A 24,600-nucleotide genomic window follows, 5' to 3' on the forward strand; every position below is an offset into this window, starting at 1 on the left:
TATGGGCTTCCAAATATCACTTTGCCAACTCCACAAGAACTGTCTTAGCGAAAGGCTTCTTGAGGGAAAAGCTGTAACTCTGTGAGATGATTTCACAGAACACAAAGAAGTTTCTCAGAAAGCTTCTTTCTCTTTTTTATCGGAGGATATTTCCTTTGGCACTAGATTCTTCAAAGGGATCCGAAATATCTGTTCTCAGATTCCACAGAAATAAGGCTAGCAAAGAGATCCACGAAATACAGATGTAACTCTGTGAGATGAATTAACAGAACACTAAGCAGTTTCTCAGAAAGCTTCTTTCCAGATTTCATCTCAGGATATTTCCTTTTTCACCATAGCCCTCTAAGGGCTTCCAAATATCACTTTGCCAATTCCCCAAGAACTGTCTTAGCAAAAGTCTTCTTGAGGGGAACGTTGTAACTCTGTGTGTTGATTTCACAGAACACAAAGAAGTTTCTCCGAAAGCTTCTTTCTCTTTGTTATCGGAGGATAATTCCTTTGGCCCTATAGTCTCCAAAGGGATCCGAAATATCTGTTCTCAGATTCCACAGAAAGAAGGCTAGCAAAGAGATCCACGAAATACAGATGTAACTCTGTGAGATGAATGAACAGAACACTAAGCAGTTTCTCAGAAAGCTTCTTTCCAGATTTCATGTGAGGATATTTCCTTTTTCACCATAGCCCTCTATGGGCTTCCAAATATCACTTTGCCAATTCCACAAGAACTGTCTTAGCGAAAGGCTTCTTGAGGGGAAAGCTGTAACTCTGTGAGTTGATTTCACAGAACACAAAGAAGTTTCTCAGAAAGCTTCTTTCTCTTTGTTATCGGAGTATATTTCCTTTGGCCCTATAGTCTTCAAAGGGATCCGAAATATCTGTTCTCAGATTCCACAGACATAAGGCTAGCAAAGAGATCCACGAAATACAGATGTAACTCTGTGAGATGAATTAACAGAACACTAAGCAGTTTCTCAGAAAGCTTCTTTCCAGATTTCATCTGAGGATATTTCCTTTTTCACCATAGCCCTCTATGGGCTTCCAAATATCACTTTGCCAATTCCACAAGAACTGTCTTAGCGAAAGGCTTCTTGAGGGGAAAGCTGTAACTCTGTGAGATGATTTCACAGAACACAAAGAAGTTTCTCAAAAAGCTTCTTTCTCTTTGTTATCGGAGGATATTTCCTTTGGCCCTATAGTCTCCAAAGGGATCCGAAATATCTGTTTTCAGATTCCACAGAAATAAGGCCAGCAAAGAGATCCACGAAATACACATGTAACTCTGTGAGATGAATTAAGAGAACACTAAGCAGTTTCTCAGAAAGCTTCTTTCCAGATTTCCTCTGAGGATATTTCCTTTTTCAACATCGCCCTCTATGGGCTTCCAAATATCACATTGCCAATTCCACAAGAACTGTCTTAGCGAAAGGCTTCTTGAGGGAAAAGCTGTAACTCTGTGAGATGATTTCACAGAACACAAAGAAGTTTCTCAGAAAGCTTCTTTCTCTTTGTTATTGGAAGGTATTTAATTTTGCCCTGTAGTCTTCAAAGGGGTTCGAAATATCTGTTCTCAGATTCCACAGAAATAAGGCCAGCAAAGAGATCCACGAAATACAGATGTAACTCTGTGAGATGAATTAACAGAACACTAAGCAGTTTCTCAGAAAGCTTCTTTCCAGATTTTATCTGAGGATATTTCCTGTTTCACCATAGCCCTCTATGGGCTTCCAAATATCACTTTGCCAATTCCACAAGAACTGTCTTAGCGAAAGGCTTCTTGAGGGGAAAGCTGTAACTCTGTGAGATGATTTCACAGAACACAAAGAAGTTTCTCAAAAAGCTTCTTTCTCTTTGTTATCGGAGGATATTTCCTTTGGCCCTATAGTGTTTAAAGGGATCCGAAATATCTGTTTTCAGATTCCACAGAAATAAGGCCAGCAAAGAGATCCACGAAATACACATGTAACTCTGTGAGATGAATTAAGAGAACACTAAGCAGTTTCTCAGAAAGCTTCTTTCCAGATTTCCTCTGAGGATATTTCCTTTTTCAACATCGCCCTCTATGGGCTTCCATATATCACATTGCCAATTCCACAAGAACTGTCTTAGCGAAAGGCTTCTTGAGGGGAAAGCTGTAACTCTGCGAGATGATTTCACAGAACACAAAGAAGTTTCTCAGAAAGCTTCTTTCTCTTTGTTATCGGAGGATATTTCCTTTGGCCCTATAGTCTCCAAAGGGATCCGATATATCTGTTCTCATATTCCACAGAAATAAGGCTAGCAAAGAGATCCACGAAATACAGATGTAACTCTGTGAGATGAATTAACAGAACACTAAGCAGTTTCTCAGAAAGCTTCTTTCCAGATTTCATCTGAGGATATTTCCTTTTTCACCTTGGCCCTCTATGGGCTTCCAAATATCACTTTGCCAATTCCACAAGAACTGTCTTAGCGAAAGGCTTCTTGAGGGGAAAGCTGTAACTCTGTGAGATGATTTCACAGAACACAAAGAAGTTTCTCAAAAAGCTTCTTTCTCTTTGTTATCGGAGGATATTTCCTTTGACCCTATAGTCTCCAAAGGGATCCGAAATATCTGTTCTCAGATTCCACAGAAATAAGGCTAGCAAAGAGATCCACGAAATACAGATGTAACTCTGTGAGATGAATTAACAGAACACTCAGCAGTTTCTCAGAAAGCTTCTTTCCAGATTTCCTCTGAGGATATTTCCTTTTTCACCATAGCCCTCGAAGGGCTTCCAAATATCACTTTGCCAATTCCACAAGAACTGTCTTAGCTAAAGGCTTCTTAAGGGGAAAGCTGTAACTCTGTGAGATGATTTCACAGAACACAAAGAAGTTTCTCAAAAAGCTTCTTTCTCTTTGTTATCGGAGGATATTTCCTTTGGCCCTATAGTCTCCAAAGGGATCCGAAATATCTGTTCTCAGATTCCACAGAAATAAGACTAGCGAAGAGATCCACGAAATACAGATGTAACTCTGTGAGATGAATTAACAGAACACTAAGCAGTTTCTCAGAAAGCTTCTTTCCAGTTTTCCCCTGAATATATCCTTTCTCACCCTAGCCCTCTATGGGCTACCAAATATCACTTTGCAAATTCCACAAGAACTGTCTTAGCGAAAGGCTTCTTGAGGGGAAAGCTGTAACTCTGTGAGATGATTTCACAGAACACAAAGAAGTTTCTCAGAAAGCTTCTTTCTCTTTGTTATCGGAGGATATTTCCTTTGGCCCTATGGTCTTCAAAAGGTCCGAAATATCTGTTCTCAGATTCCACAGAAATAAGGCTAGCAAAGAGATCCACGAAATACAGATGTAACTCTGTGAGATGAATTAACAGAACACTAAGCAGTTTCTCAGAAAGCTTCTTTCCAGATTTCCTCTGAGGATATTTCCTTTTTCACCATAGCCCTCTATGGGCTTCCAAATATCACTTTGCCAATTCCACAAGAACTGTCTTAGCGAAAGGCTTCTTGAGGGGAAAGCTGTAACTCTGTGAGATGATTTCACAGAACACAAAGAAGTTTCTCAGAAAGCTTCTTTCTCTGTGTTATCGGAGGATATTTCCCTTGGCCCTATAGTCTCCAAAGGGATCCGAAATATCTGTTCTCAGATTCCACAGAAATAAGGCTAGCAAAGAGATCCACGAAATACAGATGTAACTCTGTGAGATGAATTAACAGAACACTAAGCAGTTTCTCAGAAAGCTTCTTTCCAGATTTCCTCTGAGGATATTTCCTTTTTCAACATCGCCCTCTATGGGCTTCCATATATCACATTGCCAATTCCACAAGAACTGTCTTAGCGAAAGGCTTCTTGAGGGGAAAGCTGTAACTCTGCGAGATGATTTCACAGAACACAAAGAAGTTTCTCAGAAAGCTTCTTTCTCTTTGTTATCGGAGGATATTTCCTTTGGCCCTATAGTCTCCAAAGGGATCCGATATATCTGTTCTCATATTCCACAGAAATAAGGCTAGCAAAGAGATCCACGAAATACAGATGTAACTCTGTGAGATGAATTAACAGAACACTAAGCAGTTTCTCAGAAAGCTTCTTTCCAGATTTTATCTGAGGATATTTCCTTTTTCACCTTGGCCCTCTATGGGCTTCCAAATATCACTTTGCCAATTCCACAAGAACTGTCTTAGCGAAAGTCTTCTTGAGGGGAAAGCTGTAACTCTGTGAGATGATTTCACAAAACACAAAGAAGTTTCTCAAAAAGCTTCTTTCTCTTTGTTATCGGAGGATATTTCCTTTGACCCTATAGTCTCCAAAGGGATCCGAAATATCTGTTCTCAGATTCCACAGAAATAAGGCTAGCAAAGAGATCCACGAAATACACATGTAACTCTGTGAGAGGAATTAACAGAACACTCAGCAGTTTCTCAGAAAGCTTCTTTCCAGATTTCCTCTGAGGATATTTCCTTTTTCACCATAGCCCTCGAAGAGCTTCCAAATATCACTTTGCCAATTCCACAAGAACTGTCTTAGCGAAAGGCTTCTTAAGGGGAAAGCTGTAACTCTGTGAGATGATTTCACAGAACACAAAGAAGTTTCTCAAAAAGCTTCTTTCTCTTTGTTATCGGAGGATATTTCCTTTGGCCCTATAGTCTCCAAAGGGATCCGAAATATCTGTTCTCAGATTCCACAGAAATAAGGCTAGCGAAGAGATCCACGAAATACAGATGTAACTCTGTGAGATGAATTAACAGAACACTAAGCAGTTTCTCAGAAAGCTTCTTTCCAGATTTCCCCTGAATATATCCTTTCTCACCCTAGCCCTCTATGGGCTACCAAATATCACTTTGCAAATTCCACAAGAACTGTCTTAGCGAAAGGCTTCTTGAGGGGAAAGCTGTAACTCTGTGAGATGATTTCACAGAACACAAAGAAGTTTCTCAGAAAGCTTCTTTCTCTTTGTTATCGGAGGATATTTCCTTTGGCCCTATGGTCTTCAAAGGGGTCCGAAATATCTGTTCTCAGATTCCACAGAAATAAGGCTAGCAAAGAGATCCACGAAATACAGATGTAACTCTGTGAGATGAATTAACAGAACACTAAGCAGTTTCTCAGAAAGCTTCTTTCCAGATTTCCTCTGAGGATATTTCCTTTTTCACCATAGCCCTCTATGGGCTTCCAAATATCACTTTGCCAATTCCACAAGAACTGTCTTAGCGAAAGGCTTCTTGAGGGGAAAGCTGTAACTCTGTGAGATGATTTCACAGAACACAAAGAAGTTTCTCAGAAAGCTTCTTTCTCTGTGTTATCGGAGGATATTTCCCTTGGCCCTATAGTCTCCAAAGGGATCCGAAATATCTGTTCTCAGATTCCACAGAAATAAGGCTAGCAAAGAGATCCACGAAATACAGATGTAACTCTGTGAGATGAATTAACAGTACACTAAGCAGTTTCTCAGAAAGCTTCTTTCCAGATTTCATCTGAGGATATTTCCTTTTTCACCATAGCCCTCTATGGGCTTCCAAATATCACTTTGCCAATTCCTCAAGAACTGTCTTAGCGAAAGGCTTCTGGAGGGGAAAGCTGTAACTCTGTGAGATGATTTCACAGAACACAAAGAAGTTTCTCAGAACGCTTCTTTCTCTTTGTTATCGGAGGATATTTCCTTTGGCCCTATAGTCTTCAAAGGGATCCAAAATATCTGTTCTCAGATTCCACAGAAATAAGGCTAGCAAAGAGATCCACGAAATACAGATGTAACTCTGTGAGATGAATTAACAGAACACTCAGCAGTTTCTCAGAAAGCTTCTTTCCAGATTTCATCTGAGGATATTTCCTTTTTCACCATGGCCCTCTATGGGCTTCCAAATATCACTTTGCCAATTCCACAAGAACTGTCTTAGCGGAAGGCTTCTTGAGGGGAAAGCTGTAACTCTGTGATATGATTTCACAGAAGACAAAGAAGTTTCTCAAAAAGCTTCTTTCTCTTTGTTATCGGAAGATATTTCCTTTGGCCCTATAGTCTCCAAAGGGATCCGAAATATCTGTTCTCAGATTCCACAGAAATAAGGCTAGCAAAGAGATCCACGAAATACACATGTAACTCTGTGAGATGAATTAACAGAACACTCAGCAGTTTCTCAGAAAGCTTCTTTCCAGATTTCCTCTGAGGATATTTCCTTTTTCACCAAAGACCTCGAAGGGCTTCCAAATATCACTTTGCCAATTCCACAAGAACTGTCTTAGCGAAAGTCTTCTTGAGGGGAAAGTTGCAACTCTGTGAGTTGATTTCACAGAACACAAAGAAGTTTCTCCGAAAGCTTCTTTCTTTTTGTTATCGGAGGATATTTCCTTTGGCCCTATAGTCTTGAAAGGGATCCGACATATATGTTCTCAGATTCCACAGAAATAAGGCTAGCAAAGAGATCCACGACATACAGATGTAACTCTGTGAGATGAATTAACAGAACACTAAGCAGTTTCTCAGAAAGCTTCTTTCCAGATTTCCTCTGAGGATATTTCCTTTCTCACCCTGGCCCTCTATGGGCCACCAAATATCACTTTGCCAATTCCACAAGCACTGTCTTAGCGAAAGGCTTCTTGAGGGGAAAGCTGTAACTCTGTGAAATGATTTCACAGAACACAAAGAAGTTTCTCAGAAAACTTCTTTCTCTTTGTTATCGGAAGATATTTCCTTTGGCCCTGTAGTCTTCAAAGGGATCCGAAATATCTGTTCTCAGATTCCACAGAAATAAGGCTAGCAAAGAGATCCACGAAATACAGATGTAACTCTGTGAGATGAATTAACAGAACACTAAGCAGTTTCTCAGAAAGCTTCTTTCCAGATTTTATCTGAGGATATTTCTTGTTTCACCATAGCCCTCTATGGGCTTCCAAATATCACTTTGCCAATACCACAAGAACTGTCTTAGCGAAAGGCTTCTTGAGGGGAAAGCTGTAACTCTGTGAGATGATTTCACAGAACACAAAGAAGTTTCTCAGAAAGCTTCTTTCTCTTTGTTATCGGAGGATATTTCCTTTGGCCCTATAGTCTCCAAAGGGATCCGAAATATCTGTTCTCAGATTCCACAGAAATAAGGCTAGCAAAGAGATCCACGAAATACAGATGTAACTCTGTGAGATGAATTAACAGAACACTAAGCAGTTTCTCAGAAAGCTTCTTTCCAGATTTCATGTGAGGATATTTCCTTTTTCACCATAGCCCTCTATGGGCTTCCAAATATCACTTTGCCAATTCCACAAGAACTGTCTTAGCGAAAGGCTTCTTGAGGGGAAAGCTGTAACTCTGTGAGTTGATTTCACAGAACACAAAGGAGTTTCTCAGAAAGCTTCTTTCTCTTTGTTATCGGAGGATATTTCCTTTGGCCCTATAGTCTTCAAAGGGATCAGAAATATCTGTTCTCAGTTTCCACAGACATAAGGCTAGCAAAGAGATCCACGAAATACAGATGTAACTCTGTGAGATGAATTAACAGAACACTAAGCAGTTTCTCAGAAAGCTTCTTTCCAGATTTCATGTGAGGATATTTCCTTTTTCACCATAGCCCTCTATGGGCTTCCAAATATCACTTTGCCAATTACACAAGAACTGTCTTAGCGAAAGGCTTCTTGAGGGGAAAGCTGTAACTCTGTGAGATGATTTCACAGAACACAAAGAAGTTTCTCAAAAAGCTTCTTTCTCTTTGTTATCGCAGGATATTTCCTTTGGCCCTATAGTCTCCAAAGGGATCCGAAATATCTATTCTCAGATTCCACAGAAATAAGGCTAGCAAAGAGATCCACGAAATACAGATGTAACTCTGTGAGATGAATTAACAGAACACTAAGCAGTTTCTCAGAAAGCTTCTTTCCAGATTTCCTCTGAATATTTCCTTTCTCACCATAGCGTTCTATGGGCTACCAAATATGACTTTGCCAATTCCACAAGAACTGTCTTAGCGAAAGGCTTCTTGAGGGGAAAGCTGTAACTCTGTGAAATGATTTCACAGAACACCAAGAAGTTTCTCAGAAAACTTCTTTCTCTTTGTTATCGGAGGATATTTCCTTTGGCCCTATAGTCTCCAAAGGGATCCGATATATCTGTTCTCATATTCCACAGAAATAAGGCTAGCAAAGAGATCCACGAAATACAGATGTAACTCTGTGAGATGAATTAACAGAACACTAAGCAGTTTCTCAGAAAGCTTCTTTCCAGATTTCATCTGAGGATATTTCCTTTTTCACCTTGGCCCTCTATGGGCTTCCAAATATCACTTTGCCAATTCCACAAGAACTGTCTTAGCGAAAGGCTTCTTGAGGGGAAAGCTGTAACTCTGTGAGATGATTTCACAGAACACAAAGAAGTTTCTCAAAAAGCTTCTTTCTCTTTGTTATCGGAGGATATTTCCTTTGACCCTATAGTCTCCAAAGGGATCCGAAATATCTGTTCTCAGATTCCACAGAAATAAGGCTAGCAAAGAGATCCACGAAATACACATGTAACTCGGTGAGATGAATTAACAGAACACTCAGCAGTTTCTCAGAAAGCTTCTTTCCAGATTTCCTCTGAGGATATTTCCTTTTTCACCATAGCCCTCGAAGGGCTTCCAAATATCACTTTGCCAATTCCACAAGAACTGTCTTAGCGAAAGGCTTCTTAAGGGGAAAGCTGTAACTCTGTGAGATGATTTCACAGAACACAAAGAAGTTTCTCAAAAAGCTTCTTTCTCTTTGTTATCGGAGGATATTTCCTTTGGCCCTATAGTCTCCAAAGGGATCCGAAATATCTGTTCTCAGATTCCACAGAAATAAGGCTAGCGAAGAGATCCACGAAATACAGATGTAACTCTGTGAGATGAATTAACAGAACACTAAGCAGTTTCTCAGAAAGCTTCTTTCCAGTTTTCCCCTGAATATATCCTTTCTCACCCTAGCCCTCTATGGGCTACCAAATATCACTTTGCAAATTCCACAAGAACTGTCTTAGCGAAAGGCTTCTTGAGGGGAAAGCTGTAACTCTGTGAGATGATTTCACAGAACACAAAGAAGTTTCTCAGAAAGCTTCTTCCTCTGTGTTATCGGAGGGTATTTCCCTTGGCCCTATGGTCTCCAAAGGGGTCCGAAATATCTGTTCTCAGATTCCACAGAAATAAGGCTAGCAAAGAGATCCACGAAATACAGATGTAACTCTGTGAGATGAATTAACAGAACACTAAGCAGTTTCTCAGAAAGCTTCTTTCCAGATTTCCTCTGAGGATATTTCCTTTTTCAACATCGCCCTCTATGGGCTTCCATATATCACATTGCCAATTCCACAAGAACTGTCTTAGCGAAAGGCTTCTTGAGGGGAAAGCTGTAACTCTGCGAGATGATTTCACAGAACACAAAGAAGTTTCTCAGAAAGCTTCTTTCTCTTTGTTATCGGAGGATATTTCCTTTGGCCCTATAGTCTCCAAAGGGATCCGATATATCTGTTCTCATATTCCACAGAAATAAGGCTAGCAAAGAGATCCACGAAATACAGATGTAACTCTGTGAGATGAATTAACAGAACACTAAGCAGTTTCTCAGAAAGCTTCTTTCCAGATTTTATCTGAGGATATTTCCTTTTTCACCTTGGCCCTCTATGGGCTTCCAAATATCACTTTGCCAATTCCACAAGAACTGTCTTAGCGAAAGGCTTCTTGAGGGGAAAGCTGTAACTCTGTGAGATGATTTCACAAAACACAAAGAAGTTTCTCAAAAAGCTTCTTTCTCTTTGTTATCGGAGGATATTTCCTTTGACCCTATAGTCTCCAAAGGGATCCGAAATATCTGTTCTCAGATTCCACAGAAATAAGGCTAGCAAAGAGATCCACGAAATACACATGTAACTCTGTGAGATGAATTAACAGAACACTCAGCAGTTTCTCAGAAAGCTTCTTTCCAGATTTCCTCTGAGGATATTTCCTTTTTCACCATAGCCCTCGAAGAGCTTCCAAATATCACATTGCCAATTCCACAAGAACTGTCTTAGCGAAAGGCTTCTTAAGGGGAAAGCTGTAACTCTGTGAGATGATTTCACAGAACACAAAGAAGTTTCTCAAAAAGCTTCTTTCTCTTTGTTATCGGAGGATATTTCCTTTGGCCCTATAGTCTCCAAAGGGATCCGAAATATCTGTTCTCAGATTCCACAGAAATAAGGCTAGCGAAGAGATCCACGAAATACAGATGTAACTCTGTGAGATGAATTAACAGAACACTAAGCAGTTTCTCAGAAAGCTTCTTTCCAGATTTCCCCTGAATATATCCTTTCTCACCCTAGCCCTCTATGGGCTACCAAATATCACTTTGCAAATTCCACAAGAACTGTCTTAGCGAAAGGCTTCTTGAGGGGAAAGCTGTAACTCTGTGAGATGATTTCACAGAACACAAAGAAGTTTCTCAGAAAGCTTCTTTCTCTTTGTTATCGGAGGATATTTCCTTTGGCCCTATGGTCTTCAAAGGGGTCCGAAATATCTGTTCTCAGATTCCACAGAAATAAGGCTAGCAAAGAGATCCACGAAATACAGATGTAACTCTGTGAGATGAATTAACAGAACACTAAGCAGTTTCTCAGAAAGCTTCTTTCCAGATTTCCTCTGAGGATATTTCCTTTTTCACCATAGCCCTCTATGGGCTTCCAAATATCACTTTGCCAATTCCACAAGAACTGTCTTAGCGAAAGGCTTCTTGAGGGGAAAGCTGTAACTCTGTGAGATGATTTCACAGAACACAAAGAAGTTTCTCAGAAAGCTTCTTTCTCTGTGTTATCGGAGGATATTTCCCTTGGCCCTATAGTCTCCAAAGGGATCCGAAATATCTGTTCTCAGATTCCACAGAAATAAGGCTAGCAAAGAGATCCACGAAATACAGATGTAACTCTGTGAGATGAATTAACAGTACACTAAGCAGTTTCTCAGAAAGCTTCTTTCCAGATTTCATCTGAGGATATTTCCTTTTTCACCATAGCCCTCTATGGGCTTCCAAATATCACTTTGCCAATTCCTCAAGAACTGTCTTAGCGAAAGGCTTCTGGAGGGGAAAGCTGTAACTCTGTGAGATGATTTCACAGAACACAAAGAAGTTTCTCAGAACGCTTCTTTCTCTTTGTTATCGGAGGATATTTCCTTTGGCCCTATAGTCTTCAAAGGGATCCAAAATATCTGTTCTCAGATTCCACAGAAATAAGGCTAGCAAAGAGATCCACGAAATACAGATGTAACTCTGTGAGATGAATTAACAGAACACTCAGCAGTTTCTCAGAAAGCTTCTTTCCAGATTTCATCTGAGGATATTTCCTTTTTCACCATGGCCCTCTATGGGCTTCCAAATATCACTTTGCCAATTCCACAAGAACTGTCTTAGCGGAAGGCTTCTTGAGGGGAAAGCTGTAACTCTGTGATATGATTTCACAGAAGACAAAGAAGTTTCTCAAAAAGCTTCTTTCTCTTTGTTATCGGAAGATATTTCCTTTGGCCCTATAGTCTCCAAAGGGATCCGAAATATCTGTTCTCAGATTCCACAGAAATAAGGCTAGCAAAGAGATCCACGAAATACACTTGTAACTCTGTGAGATGAATTAACAGAACACTAAGCAGTTTCTCAGAAAGCTTCTTTCCAGATTTCCTCTGAGGATATTTCCTTTTTCACCAAAGACCTCGAAGGGCTTCCAAATATCACTTTGCCAATTCCACAAGAACTGTCTTAGCGAAAGTCTTCTTGAGGGGAAAGTTGCAACTCTGTGAGTTGATTTCACAGAACACAAAGAAGTTTCTCCGAAAGCTTCTTTCTTTTTGTTATCGGAGGATATTTCCTTTGGCCCTATAGTCTTGAAAGGGATCCGACATATATGTTCTCAGATTCCACAGAAATAAGGCTAGCAAAGAGATCCACGACATACAGATGTAACTCTGTGAGATGAATTAACAGAACACTAAGCAGTTTCTCAGAAAGCTTCTTTCCAGATTTCCTCTGAGGATATTTCCTTTCTCACCCTGGCCCTCTATGGGCCACCAAATATCACTTTGCCAATTCCACAAGCACTGTCTTAGCGAAAGGCTTCTTGAGGGGAAAGCTGTAACTCTGTGAAATGATTTCACAGAACACAAAGAAGTTTCTCAGAAAACTTCTTTCTCTTTGTTATCGGAGGATATTTCCTTTGGCCCTGTAGTCTTCAAAGGGATCCGAAATATCTGTTCTCAGATTCCACAGAAATAAGGCTAGCAAAGAGATCCACGAAATACAGATGTAACTCTGTGAGATGAATTAACAGAACACTAAGCAGTTTCTCAGAAAGCTTCTTTCCAGATTTTATCTGAGGATATTTCTTGTTTCACCATAGCCCTCTATGGGCTTCCAAATATCACTTTGCCAATACCACAAGAACTGTCTTAGCGAAAGGCTTCTTGAGGGGAAAGCTGTAACTCTGTGAGATGATTTCACAGAACACAAAGAAGTTTCTCAGAAAGCTTCTTTCTCTTTGTTATCGGAGGATATTTCCTTTGGCCCTATAGTCTCCAAAGGGATCCGAAATATCTGTTCTCAGATTCCACAGAAATAAGGCTAGCAAAGAGATCCACGAAATACAGATGTAACTCTGTGAGATGAATTAACAGAACACTAAGCAGTTTCTCAGAAAGCTTCTTTCCAGATTTCATCTGAGGATATTTCCTTTTTCACCATAGCCCTCTATGGGCTTCCAAATATCACTTTGCCAATTCCACAAGAACTGTCTTAGCGAAAGGCTTCTTGAGGGGAAAGCTGTAACTCTGTGAGATGATTTCACAGAACACAAAGAAGTTTCTCAGAAAGCTTCTTTCTCTGTGTTATCGGAGGATATTTCCTTTGGCCCTATTGTCTCCAAAGGGATCCGAAATATCTGTTCTCAGATTCCACAGAAATAAGGCTAGCAAAGAGATCCACGAAATACAGATGTAACACTGTGAGATGAATTAACAGTACACTAAGCAGTTTCTCAGAAAGCTTCTTTCCAGATTTCATCTGACGATATTTCCTTTTTCACCATAGCCCTCTATGGGCTTCCAAATATCACTTTGCCAATTCCTCAAGAACTGTCTTAGCGAAAGGCTTCTGGAGGGGAAAGCTGTAACTCTGTGAGATGATTTCACAGAACACAAAGAAGTTTCTCAGAACGCTTCTTTCTCTTTGTTATCGGAGGATATTTCCTTTGGCCCTATAGTCTTCAAAGGGATCCGAAATATCTGTTCTCAGATTCCACAGAAATAAGGCTAGCAAAGAGATCCACGAAATACAGATGTAACTCTGTGAGATGAATTAACAGAACACTCAGCAGTTTCTCAGAAAGCTTCTTTCCAGATTTCAACTGAGGATATTTCCTTTTTCACCATGGCCCTCTATGGGCTTCCAAATATCACTTTGCCAATTCCACAAGAACTGTCTTAGCGGAAGGCTTCTTGAGGGGAAAGCTGTAACTCTGTGAGATGATTTCACAGAAGACAAAGAAGTTTCTCAAAAAGCTTCTTTCTCTTTGTTATCGGAAGATATTTCCTTTGGCCCTATAGTCTCCAAAGGGATCCGAAATATCTGTTCTCAGATTCCACAGAAATAAGGCTAGCAAAGAGATCCACGAAATACACATGTAACTCTGTGAGATGAATTAACAGAACACTCAGCAGTTTCTCAGAAAGCTTCTTTCCAGATTTCCTCTGAGGATATTTCCTTTTTCACCATAGACCTCGAAGGGCTTCCAAATATCACTTTGCCAATTCCACAAGAACTGTCTTAGCGAAAGTCTTCTTGAGGGGAAAGTTGCAACTCTGTGAGTTGATTTCACAGAACACAAAGAAGTTTCTCCGAAAGCTTCTTTCTTTTTGTTATCGGAGGATATTTCCTTTGGCCCTATAGTCTTGAAAGGGATCCGACATATATGTTCTCAGATTCCACAGAAATAAGGCTAGCAAAGAGATCCACGAAATACAGATGTAACTCTGTGAGATGAATTAACAGAACACTAAGCAGTTTCTCAGAAAGCTTCTTTCCAGATTTCATCTGAGGATATTTCCTTTTTCACCATAGCCCTCTATGGGCTTCCAAATATCACTTTGCCAATTCCACAAAAAATGTCTTAGCGAATGGTTTCTTGAGGGGAAAGCTGTAACTCTGTGAGTTGATTTCACAGAACACAAAGAAGTTTCTCAGAAAGCTTCTTTCTCTTTGTTATCGGAGGATATTTCCTTTGGCCCTATAGTCTTCAAAGGGATCCGAAATATCTGTTCTCAGATTCCACAGACATAAGGCTAGCAAAGAGATCCACGAAATACAGATGTAACTCTGTGAGATGAATTAACAGAACACTAAGCAGTTTCTCAGATAGCTTCTTTCCAGATTTCCTCTGAATATTTCCTTTCTCACCCTAGCCCTCTATGGGCTACCAAATATCACTTTGCCAATTCCACAAGAACTGTCTTAGCGAAAGGCTTCTTGAGGGGAAAGCTGTAACTCTGTGAAATGATTTCACAGAACACCAAGAAGTTTCTCAGAAAACTTCTTTCTCTTTGTTATTGGAGGATATTTCCTTTGGGCCTATAGTCTTCAAAGGGATCCGAAATATCTCTTCTCAGATTCCACAGAAATATTCCTAGCAAAGAGATCCAAGAAATACAGATGTAACTCTGTGAGATGAATTAACAGAACACTAAGTACTTTCTCAGAAAGCTTCTTTCCAGATTTCATCTGAGGATATTTCCTTTTTCACCATAGCCCTCTATGGGCTTCCAAATATCACTTTGCCAATTCCACAAGAACTGTCTTAGCGAAAGGCTTCTTGAGGGGAAAGCTGTAACTCTGTGAGATGATTTCACAGAACACAAAGAAGTTTCTCAAAAAGCTTCTTTCTCTTTGTTATCGGAGGATATTTCCTTTGGCCCTATAGTTTTCAAAGGGATCCGAAATATCTGTTTTCAGATTCCACAGAAATAAGGCCAGCAAAGAGATCCACGAAATACACATGTAACTCTGTGAGATGAATTAAGAGAACACTAAGCAGTTTCTCAGAAAGCTTCTTTCCAGATTTCCTCTGAGGATATTTCCTTTTTCAACATCGCCCTCTATGGGCTTCCAAATATCACATTGCCAATTCCACAAGAACTGTCTTTGCGAAAGGCTTCTTGAGGGGAAAGCTGTAACTCTGTGAGATGATTTCACAGAACACAAAGAAGTTTCTCAGAAAGCTTCTTTCTCTTTGTTATCGGAAGATATTTCCTTTGGCCCTGTAGTCTTCAAAGGGGTCCGAAATATCTGTTCTCAGATTCCACAGAAATAAGGCTAGCAAAGAGATCCACGAAATACAGATGAAGCTCTGTGAGATGAATTAACAGAACACTAAGCAGTTTCTCAGAAAGCTTCTTTCCAGATTTCATCTGAGGATATTTCCTTTTTCACCATGGCCCTTTATGGGCTTCCAAATATCACTTTGCCAATTCCACAAGAACTGTCTTAGCGGAAGGCTTCTTGAGGGGAAAGCTGTAACTCTGTGAGATGATTTCACAGAAGACAATGAAGTTTCTCAAAAAGCTTCTTTCTCTTTGTTATCGGAAGATATTTCCTTTGGCCCTATAGTCTCCAAAGGGATCCGAAATATCTGTTCTCAGATTCCACAGAAATAAGGCTAGCAAAGAGATCCACGAAATACACATGTAACTCAGTGAGATGAATTAACAGAACACTCAGCAGTTTCTCAGAAAGCTTCTTTCCAGATTTCCTCTGAGGATATTTCCTTTTTCACCATAGACCTCGAAGGGCTTCCAAATATCACTTTGCCAATTCCACAAGAACTGTCTTAGCGAAAGTCTTCTTGAGGGGAAAGTTGTAACTCTGTGAGTTGATTTCACAGAACACAAAGAAGTTTCTCCGAAAGCTTCTTTCTTTTTGTTATCGGAGGATATTTCCTTTGGCCCTATAGTCTTGAAAGGGATCCGACATATATGTTCTCAGATTCCACAGAAATAAGGCTAGCAAAGAGATCCACGAAATACAGATGTAACTCTGTGAGATGAATTAACAGAACACTAAGCAGTTTCTCAGAAAGCTTCTTTCCAGATTTCATCTGAGGATGTTTCCTTTTTCACCATAGCCCTCTAGGGGCTTCCAAATATCACTTTGCCAATTCCACAAGAAATGTCTTAGCGAAAGGCTTCTTGAGGGGAAAGCTGTAACTCTGTGAGTTGATTTCACAGAACACAAAGAAGTTTCTCAGAAAGCTTCTTTCTCTTTGTTATCGGAGGATATTTCCTTTGGCCCTATAGTCTTCAAAGGGATCCGAAATATCTCTTCTCAGATTCCACAGAAATATTCCTAGCAAAGAGATCCAAGAAATACAGATGTAACTCTGTGAGATGAATTAACAGAACACTAAGTACTTTCTCAGAAAGCTTCTTTCCAGATTTCATCTGAGGATATTTCCTTTTTCACCATAGCCCTCTATGGGCTTCCAAATATCACTTTGCCAATTCCACAAGAACTGTCTTAGCGAAAGGCTTCTTGAGGGGAAAGCTGTAACTCTGTGAGATGATTTCACAGAACACAAAGAAGTTTCTCAGAACGCTTCTTTCTCCTTGTTATCGGAGGATATTTCCTTTGGCCCTATAGTCTCCAAAGGGATCCGAAATATCTGTTTTCAGATTCCACAGATATAAGGCCAGCAAAGAGATCCACGAAATACACATGTAACTCAGTGAGATGAATTAAGAGAACACTAAGCAGTTTCTCAGAAAGCTTCTTTCCAGATTTCCTCTGAGGATATTTCCTTTTTCAACATCGCCCTCTATGGGCTTCCATATATCACATTGCCAATTCCACAAGAACTGTCTTAGCGAAAGGCTTCTTGAGGGGAAAGGTGTAACTCCGTGAGATGATTTCACAGAACACAAAGAAGTTTCTCAAAAAGCTTCTTTCTCTTTGTTATCGGAGGATATTTCCTTTGACCCTATAGTCTCCAAAGGGATCCGAAATATCTATTCTGAGATTCCACAGAAATAAGGCTAGCAAAGAGATCCACGAAATACAGATGTAACTCTGTGAGATGAATTAACAGAACACTCAGCAGTTTCTCAGAAAGCTTCTTTCCAGATTTCCTCTGAGGATATTTCCTTTTTCACCATAGCCCTCGAAGGGCTTCCAAATATCACTTTGCCAATTCCACAAGAACTGTCTTAGCGAAAGGCTTCTTAAGGGGAAAGCTGTAACTCTGTGAGATGATTTCACAGAACACAAAGAAGTTTCTCAAAAAGCTTCTTTCTCTTTGTTATCGGAGGATATTTCCTTTGGCCCTATAGTCTCCAAAGGGATCCGAAATATCTGTTCTCAGATTCCACAGAAATAAGGCTAGCGAAGAGATCCACGAAATACAGATGTAACTCTGTGAGATGAATTAACAGAACACTAAGCAGTTTCTCAGAAAGCTTCTTTCCAGATTTCCCCTGAATATATCCTTTCTCACCCTAGCCCTCTATGGGCTACCAAATATCACTTTGCAAATTCCACAAGAACTGTCTTAGCGAAAGGCTTCTTGAGGGGATAGCTGTAACTCTGTGAGATGATTTCACAGAACACAAAGAAGTTTCTCAGAAAGCTTCTTTCTCTTTGTTATCGGAGGATATTTCCTTTGGCCCTATGGTCTTCAAAGGGGTCCGAAATATCTGTTCTCAGATTCCACAGAAATAAGGCTAGCAAAGAGATCCACGAAATACAGATGTATCTCTGTGAGATGAATTAACAGAACGCTAAGCAGTTTCTCAGAAAGCTTCTTTCCAGATTTCATCTGAGGATATTTCCTTTTTCACCATAGCCCTCTATGGGCTTCCAAATATCACTTTGCCAATTCCACAAGAACTGTCTTAGCGGAAGGCTTCTTGAGGGGAAAGCTGTAACTCTGTGAGATGATTTCACAGAAGACAAAGAAGTTTCTCAAAAAGTTTCTTTCTCTTTGTTATCGGAAGATATTTCCTTTGGCCCTATAGTCTCCAAAGGGATCCGAAATATCTGTTCTCAGATTCCACAGAAATAAGGCTAGCAAAGAGATCCACGAAATACACATGTAACTCTGTGAGATGAATTAACAGAACACTCAGCAGTTTCTCAGAAAGCTTCTTTCCAGATTTCCTCTGAGGATATTTCCTTTTTCACCATAGCCCTCTATGGGCTTCCAAATATCACTTTGCCAATTCCACAAGAACTGTCTTAGCGAAAGGCTTCTTGAGGGGAAAGCTGTAACTCTGTGAGATGATTTCACAGAACACAAAGAAGTTTCTTAGAAAGCTTCTTTCTCTTTGTTATGGGAGGATATTTCCTTTGGCCCTATAGTCTCCAAAGGGATCCGAAATATCTGTTCTCAGATTCCACAGAAATAAGGCTAGCAAAGAGATCCACGAAATACAGATGTAACTCTGTCAGATGAATTAACAGTACACTAAGCAGTTTCTCAGAAAGCTTCTTTCCAGATTTCATCTGAGGATATTTCCTTTTTCACCATAGCCCTCTATGGGCTTCCAAATATCACTTTGCCAATTCCTCAAGAACTTTCTTAGCGAAAGGCTTCTGGAGGGGAAAGCTGTAACTCTGTGATATGATTTCATAGAACACAAAGAAGTTTCTCAGAACGCTTCTTTCTCTTTGTTATCGGAGGATATTTCCTTTGGCCCTATAGTCTTCAAAGGGATCCGAAATATCTGTTCTCAGATTCCACAGAAATAAGGCTAGCAAAGAGATCCACGAAATACAGATGTAACTCTGTGAGATGAATTAACAGAACACTCAGCAGTTTCACAGAAAGCTTCTTTCCAGATTTCATCTGAGGATATTTCCTTTTTCACCATAGCCCTCTATGGGCTTCGAAATATCACTTTGCCAATTCCACAAGAACTGTCTTAGCGAAAGGCTTCTTAAGGGGAAAGCTGTAACTGTGTGAGATGATTTCACAGAACACAAAGAAGTTTCTCAAAAAGCTTCTTTCTCTTTGTTATCGGAGGATATTTCCTTTGGCCCTATAGTCTCCAAAGGGATCCGAAATATGTTTTCAGATTCCACAGAAATAAGGCCAGCAAAGAGATCCACGAAATACACATGTAACTCTGTGAGATGAATTAAGAGAACACTAAGCAGTTTCTCAGAAAGCTTCTTTCCAGATTTCCTCTGAGGATATTTCCTTTTTCAACATCGCCCTCTATGGGCTTCCAAATATCACATTGCCAATTCCACAAGAACTGTCTTAGCGAAAGGCTTCTTGAGGGGAAAGCTGTAACTCTGTGAGATGATTTCACAGAACACAAAGAAGTTTCTCAGAAAGCTTCTTTCTCTTTGTTATCGGAAGGTATTTCCTTTTGCCCTGTAGTCTTCAAAGGGGTCCGAAATATCTGTTCTCAGATTCCACAGAAATAAGGCTAGCAAAGAGATCCACGAAATACAGATGTAACTCTGTGAGATGAATTAACAGAACACTAAGCAGTTTCTCAGAAAGCTTCTTTCCAGATTTTATCTGAGGATATTTCCTGTTTCACCATAGCCCTCTATGGGCTTCCAAATATCACTTTGCCAATTCCACAAGAACTGTCTTAGCGAAAGGCTTCTAGAGGGGAAAGCTGTAACTCTGTGAGATGATTTCACAGAACACAAAGAAGTTTCTCAGAAAGCTTCTTTCTCTTTGTTATCGGAGGATATTTCCTTTGGCCCTATAGTCTCCAAAGGGATCCGAAATATCTGTTCTCAGATTCCACAGAAATAAGGCTAGCAAAGAGATCCACGAAATACAGATGTAACTCTGTGAGATGAATTAACAGAACACTAAGCAGTTTCTCAGAAAGCTTCTTTCCAGATTTCCCCTGAATATATCCTTTCTCACCCTAGCCCTCTATGGGCTACCAAATATCACTTTGCAAATTCCACAAGAACTGTCTTAGCGAAAGGCTTCTTGAGGGGAAAGCTGTAACTCTGTGAGATGATTTCACAGAACACAAAGAAGTTTCTCAGAAAGCTTCTTTCTCTTTGTTATCGGAGGATATTTCCTTTGGCCCTATGGTCTTCAAAGGGGTCCGAAATATCTGTTCTCAGATTCCACAGAAATAAGGCTAGCAAAGAGATCCACGAAATACAGATGTAACTCTGTGAGATGAATTAACAGAACACTAAGCAGTTTCTCAGAAAGCTTCTTTCCAGATTTCCTCTGAGGATATTTCCTTTTTCACCATAGCCCTCTATGGGCTTCCAAATATCACTTTGCCAATTCCACAAGAACTGTCTTAGCGAAAGGCTTCTTGAGGGGAAAGCTGTAACTCTGTGAGATGATTTCACAGAACACAAAGAAGTTTCTCAGAAAGCTTCTTTCTCTGTGTTATCGGAGGATATTTCCCTTGGCCCTATAGTCTCCAAAGGGATCCGAAATATCTGTTCTCAGATTCCACAGAAATAAGGCTAGCAAAGAGATCCACGAAATACAGATGTAACTCTGTGAGATGAATTAACAGTACACTAAGCAGTTTCTCAGAAAGCTTCTTTCCAGATTTCATCTGACGATATTTCCTTTTTCACCATAGCCCTCTATGGGCTTCCAAATATCACTTTGCCAATTCCTCAAGAACTGTCTTAGCGAAAGGCTTCTGGAGGGGAAAGCTGTAACTCTGTGAGATGATTTCACAGAACACAAAGAAGTTTCTCAGAACGCTTCTTTCTCTTTGTTATCGGAGGATATTTCCTTTGGCCCTATAGTCTTCAAAGGGATCCGAAATATCTGTTCTCAGATTCCACAGAAATAAGGCTAGCAAAGAGATCCACGAAATACAGATGTAACTCTGTGAGATGAATTAACAGAACACTCAGCAGTTTCTCAGAAAGCTTCTTTCCAGATTTCAACTGAGGATATTTCCTTTTTCACCATGGCCCTCTATGGGCTTCCAAATATCACTTTGCCAATTCCACAAGAACTGTCTTAGCGGAAGGCTTCTTGAGGGGAAAGCTGTAACTCTGTGAGATGATTTCACAGAAGACAAAGAAGTTTCTCAAAAAGCTTCTTTCTCTTTGTTATCGGAAGATATTTCCTTTGGCCCTATAGTCTCCAAAGGGATCCGAAATATCTGTTCTCAGATTCCACAGAAATAAGGCTAGCAAAGAGATCCACGAAATACACATGTAACTCTGTGAGATGAATTAACAGAACACTCAGCAGTTTCTCAGAAAGCTTCTTTCCAGATTTCCTCTGAGGATATTTCCTTTTTCACCATAGACCTCGAAGGGCTTCCAAATATCACTTTGCCAATTCCACAAGAACTGTCTTAGCGAAAGTCTTCTTGAGGGGAAAGTTGCAACTCTGTGAGTTGATTTCACAGAACACAAAGAAGTTTCTCCGAAAGCTTCTTTCTTTTTGTTATCGGAGGATATTTCCTTTGGCCCTATAGTCTTGAAAGGGATCCGACATATATGTTCTCAGATTCCACAGAAATAAGGCTAGCAAAGAGATCCACGAAATACAGATGTAACTCTGTGAGATGAATTAACAGAACACTAAGCAGTTTCTCAGAAAGCTTCTTTCCAGATTTCATCTGAGGATATTTCCTTTTTCACCATAGCCCTCTATGGGCTTCCAAATATCACTTTGCCAATTCCACAAGAAATGTCTTAGCGAAAGGTTTCTTGAGGGGAAAGCTGTAACTCTGTGAGTTGATTTCACAGAACACAAAGAAGTTTCTCAGAAAGCTTCTTTCTCTTTGTTATCGGAGGATATTTCCTTTGGCCCTATAGTCTTCAAAGGGATCCGAAATATCTGTTCTCAGATTCCACAGACATAAGGCTAGCAAAGAGATCCACGAAATACAGATGTAACTCTGTGAGATGAATTAACAGAACACTAAGCAGTTTCTCAGATAGCTTCTTTCCAGATTTCCTCTGAATATTTCCTTTCTCACCCTAGCCCTCTATGGGCTACCAAATATCACTTTGCCAATTCCACAAGAACTGTCTTAGCGAAAGGCTTCTTGAGGGGAAAGCTGTAACTCTGTGAAATGATTTCACAGAACACCAAGAAGTTTCTCAGAAAACTTCTTTCTCTTTGTTATTGGAGGATATTTCCTTTGGGCCTATAGTCTTCAAAGGGATCCGAAATATCTCTTCTCAGATTCCACAGAAATATTCCTAGCAAAGAGATCCAAGAAATACAGATGTAACTCTGTGAGATGAATTAACAGAACACTAAGTACTTTCTCAGAAAGCTTCTTTCCAGATTTCATCTGAGGATATTTCCTTTTTCACCATAGCCCTCTATGGGCTTCCAAATATCACTTTGCCAATTCCACAAGAACTGTCTTAGCGAAAGGCTTCTTGAGGGGAAAGCTGTAACTCTGTGAGATGATTTCACAGAACACAAAGAAGTTTCTCAAAAAGCTTCTTTCTCTTTGTTATCGGAGGATATTTCCTTTGGCCCTATAGTTTCCAAAGGGATCCGAAATATCTGTTTTCAGATTCCACAGAAATAAGGCCAGCAAAGAGATCCACGAAATACACATGTAACTCTGTGAGATGAATTAAGAGAACACTAAGCAGTTTCTCAGAAAGCTTCTTTCCAGATTTCCTCTGAGGATATTTCCTTTTTCAACATCGCCCTCTATGGGCTTCCATATATCACATTGCCAATTCCACAAGAACTGACTTAGCGAAAGGCTTCTTGAGGGGAAAGCTGTAACTCTGCGAGATGATTTCACAGAACACAAAGAAGTTTCTCAGAAAGCTTCTTTCTCTTTGTTATCGGAGGATATTTCCTTTGGCCCTATAGTCTCCAAAAGGATCCGAAATATCTGTTCTCAGATTCCACAGAAATAAGGCTAGCAAAGAGATCCACGAAATACAGATGTAACTCTGTGAGATGAATTAACAGAACACTAAGCAGTTTCTCAGAAAGCTTCTTTCCAGATTTCATCTGAGGATATTTCCTTTTTCACCTTGGCCCTCTATGGGCTTCCAAATATCACTTTGCCAATTCCACAAGAACTGTCTTAGCGAAAGGCTTCTTGAGGGGAAAGCTGTAACTCTGTGAGATGATTTCACAGAACACAAAGAAGTTTCTCAAAAAGCTTCTTTCTCTTTGTTATCGGAGGATATTTCCTTTGACCCTATAGTCTCCAAAGGGATCCGAAATATCTGTTCTGAGATTCCACAGAAATAAGGCTAGCAAAGAGATCCACGAAATACAGATGTAACTCTGTGAGATGAATTAACAGAACACTCAGCAGTTTCTCAGAAAGCTTCTTTCCAGATTTCCTCTGAGGATATTTCCTTTTTCACCATAGCCCTTCAAGGGCTTCCAAATATCACTTTGCCAATTCCACAAGAACTGTCTTAGCGAAAGGCTTCTTAAGGGGAAAGCTGTAACTCTGTGAGATGATTTCACAGAACACAAAGAAGTTTCTCAAAAAGCTTCTTTCTCTTTGTTATCGGAGGATATTTCCTTTGGCCCTATAGTCTCCAAAGGGATCCGAAATATCTGTTCTCAGATTCCACAGAAATAAGGCTAGCGAAGAGATCCACGAAATACAGATGTAACTCTGTGAGATGAATTAACAGAACACTAAGCAGTTTCTCAGAAAGCTTCTTTCCAGATTTCCCCTGAATATATCCTTTCTCACCCTAGCCCTCTATGGGCTACCAAATATCACTTTGCAAATTCCACAAGAACTGTCTTAGCGAAAGGCTTCTTGAGGGGAAAGCTGTAACTCTGTGAGATGATTTCACAGAACACAAAGAAGTTTCTCAGAAAGCTTCTTTCTCTTTGTTATCGGAGGATATTTCCTTTGGCCCTATGGTCTTCAAAGGGGTCCGAAATATCTGTTCTCAGATTCCACAGAAATAAGGCTAGCAAAGAGATCCACGAAATACAGATGTAACTCTGTGAGATGAATTAACAGAACACTAAGCAGTTTCTCAGAAAGCTTCTTTCCAGATTTTATCTGAGGATATTTCCTGTTTCACCATAGCCCTCTATGGGCTTCCAAATATCACTTTGCCAATTCCACAAGAACTGTCTTAGCGAAAGGCTTCTAGAGGGGAAAGCTGTAACTCTGTGAGATGATTTCACAGAACACAAAGAAGTTTCTCAGAAAGCTTCTTTCTCTTTGTTATCGGAGGATATTTCCTTTGGCCCTATAGTCTCCAAAGGGATCCGAAATATCTGTTCTCAGATTCCACAGAAATAAGGCTAGCAAAGAGATCCACGAAATACACATGTAACTCTGTGAGATGAATTAACAGAACACTAAGCAGTTTCTCAGAAAGCTTCTTTCCAGATTTCCTCTGAGGATATTTCCTTTTTCACCATAGCCCTCTATGGGCTTCCAAATATCACTTTGCCAATTCCACAAGACTGTCTTAGCGAAAGGCTTCTTAAGGGGAAAGCTGTAACTCTGTGAGATGATTTCACAGAACACAAAGAAGTTTCTCAAAAAGCTTCTTTCTCTTTGTTATCGGAGGATATTTCCTTTGGCCCTATATTCTCCAAAGGGATCCGAAATATCTGTTCTCAGATTCCACAGAAATAAGGCTAGCAAAGAGATCCACGAAATACAGATGTAACTCTGTGAGATGAATTAACAGAA

This window comes from Macaca mulatta, chromosome 7 (genome assembly GCF_049350105.2).
Source record: "Macaca mulatta isolate MMU2019108-1 chromosome 7, T2T-MMU8v2.0, whole genome shotgun sequence".
NCBI lineage: Eukaryota > Metazoa > Chordata > Mammalia > Primates > Cercopithecidae > Macaca > Macaca mulatta.